This window comes from Amblyomma americanum, chromosome 5, assembly GCF_052857255.1.
Source record: "Amblyomma americanum isolate KBUSLIRL-KWMA chromosome 5, ASM5285725v1, whole genome shotgun sequence".
Lineage (NCBI taxonomy): Eukaryota > Metazoa > Arthropoda > Arachnida > Ixodida > Ixodidae > Amblyomma > Amblyomma americanum.
The window spans coordinates 137,452-150,971 of NC_135501.1; the positions used below are offsets into that span (position 1 = coordinate 137,452).

A 13,520-nucleotide genomic window follows, 5' to 3' on the forward strand; every position below is an offset into this window, starting at 1 on the left:
AAGGAACGGCTTGGGACGAGGCGCCCGATACGGCGACGCTCAGACATGTTCAGACGTGACGTGCGCGTCCGCCGGGCCGGCGCCGGTCAGACCTCCTCGCCTCCCAGTTGGGGAGCTCCTCTCCCCGGCTGCCGCGCTTTGACAAGCGTGGGCACCAACATGCACACACACACACACGCACACACGACGACACGTGGCATTGAAACCTGCCTGGACGCGCTTGGCGGGAGGCGTTACGGCAGCACTGAACGGGTCCAAATGACCGCCGCTTTGAACGAAGCCCCGGCGTCCGTTGCATCCGCGCCGGCTATACCGCGCGTCGTAGCCGAAACGTAAGAGTGGGAGCGAAGAAGAGGACGTTCCCGTTCGAACGCGCGCTGCTGGGTTTCTGGCCTTCGGATTAAAAAAACCCCTTTTTTTCGTGCCGCCCTACGTTTGTCGGTGACATTTTGCTGGAGCCGCTGGGTATCATTTCATGAACGCTCACCCCGAGGGCAACTCTGACGCTGATCAGCGACGCTTGGACACAACACCCGTCCACAAAGCGAGCCGCCGCCTGCGAGGCCTACAACCCGAGTTCGGCCAACTGACAGCGCCGGTAAGGGCCATGACATCCACCGCGGCTAGCCAGACAAGTCAGCACTCCGGGAGTGCCCCGCCATTTGTCCTTCACCCACCTCGATCGCCGCCACCGTTCCACGGGGACAGGCTCGAGGACGTCGAAGACTGGTTGGCCAGCTTTGACCGAGTGGCGGGTTTCAATGAGTGGGACGGCGAGCGCAAGCTGCGCAACGTCTACTTTGCGCTGCAGGACTCGGCCAAAACGTGGTTTGAGAACCACGAAGCTTCATTTACCACCTGGGAGGCTTTTCGTCAAAAGTTGCTAGCGACATTTACCAGCAGCGAAAGAAAAGAGAAAGCGGAAATCGCCCTGCGCTCGAGATCACAGCAACCGAACGAGGGCGTCGCGATGTTCATCGAGGACATGACGCGACTGTTCAACCGGGCCGACCCTGCTATGCCCGAAGCCCAGAAGGTACGACACTTAATGCGTGGCGTAAAAGAGCAGCTGTTTGCCGGACTGGTCCGTGACCCGCCACGAACAGTGTCTGACTTCACCAAGGAGGCAATGGGTATCGAGCGCTCTTTACAGGAACGGGGCGCCCCCTACGGACGTCAGGCTACTGTAGCAGCCTCTTCCCAGTCCCAGTACACGCCTACGTCGCTGCCCGCCGAGGACCTTCGGGAACTTGTAAGAAGCCTGGTGCGCGAGGAACTGGCGAAACTTCACTTTGAAGCTCCACAGGTCAGCGTCGCTGCCTTTACGGACGTGGTCCGCGAAGAAATCCGACGAGTTGTGCAGCCACCCCCAGCTCCACACCCGGCGCCCTCCGTTATGACGTACAGCGAGGCGCTACGAAGTCCCGGGCCAGCGATGCGAGCCTTTTCCCCCATCGCTCCTGTGCAATACCTGCAGGAGCCAATCGCAACAGCACCCTCCGTGCCGCAGGAGTTCAGGCCCCCGTGAGCAAAGCGCACGTTTGGCGTACGCCAAACAATCGGCCGCTCTGTTACCACTGCGGAGAGCCTGGCCCTATCCTCCGCCACTGCCCCTACCGCAGGATGGGTTTAAGGGGGTTTTCACCTGACTCACCTCGACCACGCTACGGTGAAAGACCACGGGATATCGAACAGTACTTGGCTGAAAACGTGCAATCTTCGACCTCGCAGCGACGCCAGTCCCGATCGCCATCCCCAAGGCGGTTCTCTTCGCCCGGCCGCCCGTCATCCTCTGGCCAGTTCAGAGGTACGTCCCCCCGTCGGGAAAACTGAAGACGGCGTCCTCTGGGGGTAGAACCGCCGCTGCCGCAGACAGTGAACAGCCTCCAACCGACGATTTTATGCGACGACCCCACCCGCCGACCTTAAAGACGATCCCACCGCCGACCTCACCGACGACCTCAGCGACGACCCCATCGACGACGGCACCAAAAACCTCGCCGACAAATTGTCAAACAATTGTTTCCGCCGCCGAAATTCTTGTTGCCGCCGATGGATATGACGTATCTGCACTCGTGGATACCGGAGCCGACTTTTCTGTCATGAGTAGTAACCTAGCCGCAACCCTCAGAAAGGTTCTAACACCTTGGCATGGGCCGCAGATACGCACAGCTGGTTGCCATGTGGTAACGCCGGTTGGCGTCTGCACCAGCCGTATAAAGATCCGCGGTGCAACTTTCACTGGCTCCTTCGCCGTGCTACGAGAGTGCTCTAAAGAACTGATTCTCGGCATGGACTTCCTTACAGAGTATGGGGCGGTCATCAACCTGCACGAGCAATTGGTATCGTTTTCGACACAGCGAGCCGTTGATACCGACCCCGAGCCGCACAGAGCACCATTACGCATCTCTGATGACCACACAACGATACCGCCGAGAGCAAGCAAGTTTGTCACAGTCCAGTGTGATACCAGCTCCGGTACTCGGGGCATTGCCGAAGCGAATATGTCGCTGCTACTGTCTCGGCAAGTTTGCGTTGCTCGCGCCCTTGTCGACCTTGTTCACGCGCGTACCATGCTCTTAGTAACCAACTTTAGTTGTGAACCCCAACATCTGACGAAAAACACGGTGATTGCCCATTTTGAAGAACTTGGCGAACATGCCGGCCAATGTGCCTTATCAACAACGGCTCCCGAAATAGCTGAACAGGACACTGCAACAGCCATTAGGACCGACGTGAACCCTGACCTTCTGACCAATCAGAAACGCCGCGTGGAAAGCCTTATTGACTCTTTCCGCGACCGGTTTGCATCAACATCCAAGGTTCGCCAGACGCCAATAACTAAGCACCGTATTATCGTCGACAGTGACCAGAGACCGCTATGTCAGCGTCCTTATCGTGTTTCGTCGAAGGAGCGCGATGCTATCCGCCGCCAAGTTGCCGAAATGCTCCACGATGACGTCATACAACCATCGACGAGCCCCTGAGCGTCACCTGTTGTTCTCGTCGCAAAGAAGGACGGCAGCCTACGGTTCTGTGTAGATTGTAGACGCCTCAATAACGTTACCAAAAAAGATGTCTATCCATTGACGCGATGCCGCGCATTGATGACTCATTGGACCGCCTCCGCCATGCTACCTACTTTTCGTCACTCGACCTTTGTAGCGGTCACTGGCAAATCGAGGTCGACGAACGTGACCGAGAAAAGACCGCCTTCGTTACTCCTGACGGACTGTACGAATTTAAGGTGCTTCCTTTCGGCTTGTGTTCAGCCCCTGCGACGTTCCAACGTATGATGGACACCGTACTAACTGACCTGAAGTGGCAGTCCTGCCTTGTCTATCTCGACGACGTCGTGATTTTCTCCGACACGTTCGAGGAGCACCTGAAACGTTTGCGTGCCGTCTTCGAAGCAATTCGTTCTGCGGGTCTGTCTCTCAAGCCTGAAAAGTGCCACTTCGCATTTCGGGAGCTCAAGTTTCTTGGCCACATTGTGAGCGCTCAGGGCGTTAGCCCCGACCCAGAAAAGACCGCCGCCATTGCTGCATTTCCCCAGCCAACAGATAAACGAAGCTTGCGGCGTTTCCTAGGGCTTTGCGCCTATTATCGGAGGTTCGTTCAAAACTTTTCCAAGCTCGCAGAGCCGCTGACTCGCCTGACAAAAGACTCCGATCCCTTTGTCTGGGGCCAAGATCAGGAAAAAGCTTTCAGAGAGCTTAAGGCCCGCCTCCAATCTACGCCTATCCTTGCCCACTTCGACGAGCAGGCCGACACGGAACTGCACACAGATGCCAGCAATGTGGGCCTCGGTGCGGTGATTGTGCAGTGGCAAGACGGTGTGGAACGCGTGATCGCATACGCAAGTCGCACTTTGTCCTGTTCCGAAGTGAATTATTCCACAACGGAAAAGGAGTGTCTCGCTGTTGTGTGGGCAATCACAAAATTTCGTCCATACCTGTACGGCCGCCCGTTTCGAGTCGTCAGCGATCATCACTCCTTGTGCTGGCTTGCGAACCTCAAAGATCCATCGGGGAGACTTGCACGGTGGAGCCTTCGGTTGCAAGAGTTCGACGTCACCATCGTGTATAAGTCGGGTCGGCAACATAGCGATGCAGACTGTCTCTCCCGAGCTCCTCTTCCGTGCCCACCAGATGAGTCCGACGACGATTCTGCTTTCCTCGGCGCTGTCACCACATCCGACCTTGCCCACCACCAGAGGGCCGACTGCGAACTGCTGCCTCTAATCGAGTACCTCGAAAGAACCGCTCCGTCTCTGCCCAGACTCTTCTCGCGCGGACTTTCGTCGTTTTGCTTAATAGATGGAGTCCTCTACAAGAAAAACTACGGTCCGACCGACACTGCGTATCTCCTCGTTGTCCCAACCGTGCTTCGTAAAGAAGTTCTCGCTGCATGGCAAGACGACGACCTTTCTTCTGGCCACCTCGGTTTTTCCAGAACATTGGGACGCCTTCGCCACAAGTACTACTGGCCACGGCTTGCTGCGATCGTCCAACGCTACGTTCGAACCTGCCGTGAGTGTCAACGACGGAAGGTACCACCGACAAAACCGGCCGGCCTTCTGAAGCCAATTGATCCACCGCAAATCCCATTCCAACAAGTCGGCATGGACTTACTGGGCCCATTCCCGGTGTCCTCCATGGGAAACCGGTCTATTGTTGTTGCCACGGACTACCTAAGCCGCTATTGTGAAACCAAGGCTCTTCCCCGTGGCACCGCGGCTGAAATTGCACAGTTCTTTGTTCACCACATCGTGCTTCGCCACGGCGCCCCCGTGGTTGTATTAACTGACCGGGGAACCGCGTTTACGTCGGCTCTTACACACGAGGTCCTCCGTCTTAGTGGCACCAGTCATAGAAAAACTACTGCTTACCATCCTCAAACGAATGGACTTACTGAGAGGCTGAACAAGACCATCACAGATATGTCGTATGTATGTCGACGCTGACCATCGCAACTGGGACGAAATACTTCCCTACATCACGTTTGCGTACAACACCGCCCTCCAAAAAACGACGCGCTTCACCCCCTTCCGTTTGGTGTATGGCCGAGATGCCCTGACTATGCTTGACGCCATGCTGCTCCCGGATTGTACCCCCTCGTCTGTCCCAGGCGCTGACCAATTCGTTCGCAATGCAGAAGCCGCTCGCCACCTTGCTCGACAACGCATTCGCCACCAGCAGACAACTGACGCCCGGCGTTACAACCTCCGCCACAGGGAGGTGATTTACCAACCTGGCGAGCACGTCTGCGTATGGAGCCCTATACGTGTGCGCGGTCGCTCTGAAAAGCTTCTGCGGCGCTACTTCGGTCCCTACGAGGTGCTACGTCAACTCAGCGATGTGAACTATGAAGTGTACCCGCAAGGAGTTGTCCGGTCTTCTCGCCCGCCCAAGTCTGAAGTCGTCCACGTGTCCCGCATGAAACCGTATTACGCCCGTTAGCCCCCCGGAGTTCACATTCAGTGCTGCCACCACACGCCATCGCACTTTCGGTGTCTCCACACTCTTTATCCCCCTTGCCGGAGGCATCGAGGCGATGCCTCTTGAAAGGAGGGGGGCAATGCCACACTGCTCACATTCTGCGAGCGCTGCCATGCGGCCGAGCGGCATTACTGGGCTCGTGTGGGAGCGAAGAAGAGGACGTTCCCGTTCGAACGCGCGCTGCTGGGTTTCTGGCCTTCGGATTAAAAAAAGCCCTTTTTTTCGTGCCGCCCTACGTTTGTCGGCGACAATATTAAATAAATGCGGTCCCAAAATGCTGCCCTGAGGAACACCAAACAAGGTAGATTTAAATGTGGAGGTGCTATTGTTTGCTGAAACACACTGCGTGCGTGTACTAAGGTATGATTACATTCACTTCAAAGCAACACCACGAGTTCCGCAGAATTCTAATTTTCTCAGCAAAATACCCCGGTTAAGAGAATCAAATGCCTTTGTAAAGTATATAAAAACTCCCAGTACATATCGTTTTTCATCAAGCTTTTTAGAATGAACTCTTTTGATGAAGTAGGAGAAGCTCGATGGAATGGAATGGAATGGAAAACTTTATTGGTTCTTAAGATATTAGCGAGTTGAGGACGAAGTCTTCATTCTTGATAACTTTGGGTTCTCTTCAGCCTTGGGTGGGCCCCTAGTCCAGGGCACCACTGAGTCGGGCCACCTCGCTTGCGTGTGCTATGAGGGCCCTTTGGACCCCTAGCTCGCAGCTGGTGAGCCGGCTCTCCCATTGCTCCGCACTTGGTGTTGTATGTTTGTGGAATTTCTTGTTTCTCTCGCATTCCCATGTGATGTGATACAGTGTTGGCCTTCCTCCGCACCACGGGCATACGGCGCAATATTGTGTGGGGAACATCGTGCTTAGTATGTAAAGATTTGGAAAGGAACCCGTCTGCAGTCTACGCCATCCTGCGGTTTCCTCCTTCGTCAACGCTTTGTGTGGTGGGGGTATTGGAATCTTAGCCCTCTATATAGGTTTAGCAGCTCTGAATAACTGTCCCCGCAAGTAATCTGAGGCTCTCCCGGGGGGATTGAGGTGCCCGCTCGGATGGTTAAGCCTCGAGCTAAGCTGTCCGCCCCTTCATTGCCCTGAATCCCTGCGTGGCTTGGTATGCAAATTATGTTGTGTGTAGGTTGTCTTTCATAGAGCGGGGCTCTACTAAGGATCTTGAGTGCCGTGCTGCTTATTCTACCCCTGATATAGTTTCGGCACGCCTCTTGTGAGTCTGTTAGGATGTTGAGGGATTTTCCTATCCTGTATCCTTCCTCTGCTGCCAGTGCAACAGCTATTTCCTCTGCTTCGGTTATGTCTGATACCGCTGCCGTGAGACTCGTAATTAGTTTGCTTTGATTATTAGCAACTACCGCTACTGCGTGTTTCCTGTGTTCTTTTGGAAAGATGGAAGCATCTGTGCAGACTGTGTTGTCTCTCTGCCCCATCGTTTTTTCGTAGAATTCTGCCCTAGCCTGTCTCCTGCTGGTATGGAGATTGGGGTCCATATTGCGGGGGACAGGTTGTATGCGTAGTTTCTTCCTTAGCAGGTGCGGTATTATTGCCCTACTACTTTGCGGTTTTTCTATTTCCCAACACAGCTTTGTCAGGAGCGCCCTTCCTGTTGTTGTGTTACTAAGCCTTCGCGCTTGTGCCTTGAGCTGGCATTCTTTTAGTTCTTCAAACGTGTTGCTGATTCCCAGTTGCATCAGCTTGTCATTTGATGTGTTTCTTGGGAGATGATGGGCTGTTTTCTATGCCTTCCGAAGGATTGCTTCGGCTTGTTCTCTTTCAGATTTGATGGTTACATGGTACGGCAGGGAGTATGTGACCCGGCTGACCACCAGGCTGTTGACCAGCCTGAGGGTATCTTCCTCTTTCATGCCGTATCGCTTGTGCGCAACTCTGCTGATCATGCGGCCCACTTGTCCCGCTGCTCTTCTCAGCAGGCAGATGGTGTGGCTGCACCTCCGGCTGCCCTGCAGCCACATGCCGAGGATCCTGATCATTTTCTGTTCCGGAATGTTTCCGATTTAGTTTTTGGCGCTTCCAGCGCTTGGTTAGGCCCCGTCGTGCCTCCCATAGTCTGAGGAGTCGCTTGTCCACTTCTGGCGCATGTTCTGTTCGATCTACCTCTTTGGTGTAGAGGTCCCTGATTTGCTTGAGTTGTTGGCTTCATTCTTCTACTGAAGCTATATACCCTTTTAGCTGTTTGCAGTGGATTCGGAAGGCGTCCCAGCCCGGTGGAAAGATGTTTCCTAAAACCGTATTGACAGTCAGCCAGGATCTTATGTTTATCTGTAAAGAAAACCAGACGTGAATGGATAGCGTTTTCAAGTACTTTAGAAAGTATTGGTAATATAGAAATTGGTCTGTAATTAGCAAAATTATGTTGTTAACCTTATGTGTATAACACAAACCTTTGCGCACTAAAGCTGTCCTGGAAATACTCCACTTGACAGACAAAGATTGAAAGTATGGGGAAGAGGGACAGCAATAATGTCAGCAATGAATTTCATCGGGCGGATTTGAATGCAAAAGATATCACTGGAGGTAGCATTTCTTAATTTCATGATAATAGAGGAAACTTCCGTTTCTGAAACTGGACCCAAATAAATTGTCTCAAGACAACTGTCAGTCAAGTATTGGGTGCAGTCTCCTGATGGTAGAGGAAACTTCAAGCTTACTAGATAATCGTTGAAAACATTAGCTAGATCAGTTCCTGAAATCGTAGTGCCATTCACAACCATTGCACGAATTCCTTTTGACGCCTGCACGGTTTGAAATATTGAGTTTAGTTGTTTTTATGTCACGGCCGCGTTTTTGAATGATCCTAAAGAAGATTATCGAAATAGCTATCTCTGGCCTGTTTAAGTTCCTTGTTTAATTTATTACGATACTTCTTAAAGTATTTAAGCAGTTCGGGATCCCGTTGCTTTAGAAAATCTTGGTACATTGTATACTTTGTTTTTATTTTGCTAAGTAAATCTCTAGTAATCCATGGTTTTCTGATCTTTTTCGATTTGGAAGAATTCAGAAATGGAAAGCTAGATTCGTAAGTGGTTCTTAACAGGTTAAAAGAGTTCTCAAAAGACCTGTTTGCATCAGAGGAAGAAAGCGCATTCTCCCAAGATACAGTTAATATTTTTTGGCGAAAATTTACCAAGTTTCTGGATGAAATATTTCTTGATGGGATCGGAAGGTTAGTCTCTTTTTCATGATGTGAAATGACTACATATACAGGTATGTGATCGCTAAGATGCAAGCTACGACTCCAGATGCAAATTTTTTTTTATGGAGGAGCTCAGGAGGAAGAAATCTAATAGTCAAATTGCCCATTGGGCGAATTGGTGGGACATGATTCGAAATGACCAGAGCGGAAACAGACGGGGACACGAGAAGAAAAAACACTGACGACAGGACGGGCGCTGACTAACAACTCTTTATTTCCGGGGAAAACCCAACACAATATACGCCTAGAACAACGTGACAGTCAGGGGGCAAAAGATTACTACCAAATCCACAGTTATTAAAGGTTAGCCAACACATGTATGAACAAGAAGGAAAAAAGCCCAAAAATGAAAAAGGGCGTGAAACTTTATGAAGTGAACATATCGAAAAGCACTTTAACGAGCAAAAAAAAACAAAGAAAACACGCGCCAAACAACATCGTGGCCAAAGGACGTTGTCAAACACACTTCAACAGCAACAACGAGCGAGCCTAAAAGGGTTCAAGCAAGCGAAGCAAAAGCAGAGTCAGAAATCTAAAATCACATAAAACGTCATACAACCGTACGGATGCCCCAAAAAGCTAAAAACAAACGAATACAAGCTAAACTGGAACAAAAAACTTGTCAACGCTAAGAAGATAAGAGGCAAAAGCAGTCTACATGTAAAACACAATTTGGACGATTAAAACTTACGAGTCACACCAAAAGCCTGAGGAGAAGAATGCGCACTGGCTAACATAAGAAAACTTCATGAGCAAACTTGAAGTGGCAGGCGAACATGCACAATCAGGAATCTTTAGGCATGGTCAAAGAAGCGCATTTCTTTCTCCTTCAGTGAAATTGAAGGCGTGCTTACGCAACTGTCCCCTGCCTTAGCAATAAAGTAGGCCTCAATGACCTCCGATCTGTTTTGTTTTTTGATGTTGCTAAGAACCTTGTATCCTCTAATATAGGTTTACACTTGTGGCGAGGTTGGTTGCAGTAGTCTGCTAGATTACCCCAGACCCTCTCTCTACGTTGAAGAAGTGCTCCCTGGCCCTGACATGAAATCACCTTCCCGTCTGGCCCATCTACACACTACCGCACGTTAGGGGTATCTGACAGACAACCCCAGTCCGGCAGGGTGTGTACCGTTCCCCGTGTCTCGTAGTGCAGGTCGCCTGTCTTGCCCTGTTGTTCAAGACGCATATCTTCGAAAGCTTGCACGGTGCGGAAAAGACGGCCTGGACGTTGTGCCGTCCGGCTATCTTTCTTACGTTGTGGGACATCTTGTGAAGGTACGGTATGATCGCAACGCGTTTCTTCTCTCGCTCCTTCCTAGCCTGGCTCCCCTCCTTTAACTTCTTAAGCATAGCCGCACATATATTAGTTACTAATGAAGGCATGTACACGGCAGAGTAGAGGCGCTGTACCTGGTTCTCAAAGCTTGATTTTGCCATATGCATATGCTTTAGTCAAGAGCGGTGTGCATGCGGCAAAATCAAGCTTTGAGAACCAGGTACAGCGCCTCTACCCTGCCGCGCTGGTCATTTTGAACCAAATCTATTAGTGTCGAAGACATACTACCAATTCTAGTTGTACAAGAAATAACGATGTTTAGGCCACAGCTCCCGTATAACCATATCATTTATTTTGACTCACCAGTATTAGAAATCCAGTCAATGTAAAAGACCCCGCCACAAATTATGTTAAGCTGGTTAGTTATGCTGTATTGAAACAGAGTTCCTACCCATGCCCAGAATGTAGTGTGGTCACCATTAGGCGGTCGGTACACAATGAAAAGATATGGCTGCACATTGCTATTGTCAACAATTCGCATTCACATTTCGTAGAGGTAAAATCAGGCAAGAAGTCACATCCAAGATTTTCTTTCGCCAACAAGGTAACACTGCCACCACGGCGTAAAGAGCGATTCAGGTAGAACACATCATATCCGGATATTGAAAAAACATTGTCATCGCACAGTATACCAGGTTTCTGGGAGCGTAATGGCATCAAAAAAAAAGCCAGTACTATAAGAAAATTAATCTAAATACTGATGTTTATTTCTGGCAGACATCATATTCAAATGAAAAACCTTTAAACCTCTGAGAAACCTATTACCAAGATGCGACTTTAGTTTGTCAGGAGTAATATGCATAAAGAGGTCGCGACACTTGTAGAAACACTTAAGCAAGCGGCATCAAATGATTTTTAGACTTGATAGCAATGGCAGTGTCACCTTCTTTCGGTCTGACGACAACTTTGTCGCCACTCTGCCAAACAAAGTGATAGTTCTTGACACGTGCCCATTGCTTTGCCTCCCAAAGAAGTGCTCGGGTCTGTTCAGTCAGATTTTTTTGGATTTACATATTTCTAACTTCACATGCACCCTTCAGTTTCTTTCGATTTTTGAACCAGTCATCACGAACAGCTTGCCGAGCGAAGCGAACAATGATTTCAGGCGTCTTATCACAGTTGCATAGCAACCGGTGAATTGCTGTGACGTCACTTGTCGTAAGCTGCGGAAGCTCAAGGGAAGCAGCACAGGCGTTCAATTTTACAAGATCTTCATGATTCGTTTTTTGTATGCCGTAAATTTCTAGATTTGTTTCCTGCTATGTCTCTCTAGTTCGCTAATTACTTTCTTGATATCCTCAATCTGTCCATTGCTTTCATTACCCTCAAACTGTTCGATCCGCTTTTTCATATCAACCAGCCTGTTGTTATGTTGGCTAAGCTCAGCCAGTGCTTTGTCCTACTTTTCAGACATCATCTGAACACTTTCTTCCATAGAAACAACGGTGTCTGGGAGGGACTTTTTTGAGATATTGGTAAACTGCCGTTCATAATCTTAGAGAACCTGCCATATAGGCTCCACCCCATTCTTAACCTCCTAATTATTTCCCTCTAATGATCCGGATCAGCTGTCACTACCTGCACTAAGTATACGTATTCTTTTACCACTTCCAGGACCTCGCTTCCACTTATGAACTGCTTTTCCCTTGCTTAACTGTTGAACATTAGTTTGGTTTTATGCATGTTTCTGCAGACCCACCATTCTGCTCTGCCTGTCTAAATCATTAAAGATGCACTGCAGTTCATCCCCTGAGTGACTCAGCAAGGCAATGTCATCAGCGAATCGCAGATTAGTTAGGGATTCTCCATTAACTCTTATCCCCAACTGTTCCCAATTCAGGCCAAGGAGCACCTCCTGCAAACATGCGGTGAAAGGCATTGGCGGTATTGTGTGTCCCTGCCTGGCACCGTTCCTTATTGAAATTTTATTGCTGACTTTATGAAGGGCTCTAGTCGCTGTGCAGTCGTTTAGATATCATCCAGTATTTTCACATAAGACTCTTCTACACTCAGACTCCGCAATGCCTGCGTGACTGCTGAGGTTTCCACCGAGTCAAATGCTTTCTCGTAATCAATGAAGGCTATCTATAGGGGTTGGTTATTCTCTGCGCATTTCTCTGTCACCTGATTGATAGTGTGAATACGATCTAATGTGGAATATTCTTTACGAAGGCCTGCCTAATCATTCGGTTGATTGAAGTCCAAGGTTGTCATGGTTCGATTTGCGATTACCTTAGTAAATACCTCGTAGGCAACGGACAGTAAGTTGATCGCTCTCTGATTTTTCCAGTGCAATTGGCGTCTCCCTTCTATTGAATTAACATATTTTTTGTGTTCCTCCAAGCTTCAGGTACGATCGATGTCATAAGGCATTGCGTATACAGGGTGGCTAGGTTTTCTAGCATAATCTCCCCTCCATCCTTCAACAGATCTGCTGTTACCTGATATTCACCAGCCGCGTTCCCCCTTTGCATTTCTCTTAATACCGCATTTACACGGGCGACCTTAACTACAGTTAAGGTAACTACAGTTCCTCGTAACTATAGTTAGCCGCGCTCACACGGCAGACGAAACTGCAGTTACGCCTCCTAACCATAGTTACCCAAACCGAGCTTGCCGACCTCCGCTTGCTACATTAACCGACAAGACGGCAGCGCCCGTGGCAGCAACAACATCGAACGACTCGTCCTCCCAGAGCTGTGTCATCTGGCCTGATTCAACAACCGCGGCCCTGATACGCATATCATACGGTAAAACGCACAGCGCTCGGATATATGCTGCGATCGTAGCGGAACTGAATACCGGGCTGCCACCGGGAGAAGTCCCTTACACCAGCAAACAAGTGAAGCTGAAAATGGAAAACCTCAACAAAAAATACCGGTAAGTGCGACCTTTACTGAACGATGCTCGTGCCATCGGGTTCTTGGCGCTGTTTTCATAGTGCAGCTGAACTGCTTACGTGAGCCTCGCATGTGCGAGAGTAGCATGTGTTTTCGCTGGAGCAACGCGTCGATTCTCTTCGCCGTCGTCGCACCGTTCTGGAGTGTCGAAGACGATCTTGAGAATGCATTGTTGAAGTAGTAAGGACTCGAGAGTTATGACCCCAGGCAGGAGCAGCATACGCACCACTTAGAATCTTCGCTCGTGCACGCGTGCACGGGGCTGCATGCAAACTTCGTCTTCCTCGTTACACACGTGTTGTTCGCCGTTTTTCTTTGCAAATTGCGAGCTGCAGCGCTGACAGCATTGCTGTACGCGTCACTATTTCTGACCACCTGCTAGAGAAACAATGTAGTTAATTGAATTTCTAGATTTATTACATATTTCTTTACCAGGCTTCACTGTGTACTAGCAGAATTTGTGAAGTATACACAGTGCAGCCTGGGAAAGATATATGAAAGAAATAAATCTATAAATTTACCAAGTAAGATATTGCTAGAATGA

At 49.8% G+C, this 13,520-nt stretch overlaps 1 protein-coding gene across 1 annotated transcript in view; it reads right to left on the minus strand.

The window, feature by feature from the left end:
* The window catches only part of LOC144134550 (uncharacterized), an 88,071-nt gene that overhangs the window by 38,009 nt on the left and 36,542 nt on the right, over window positions 1-13,520 (minus strand). The gene's annotated exons all lie outside the window — the stretch shown is intronic.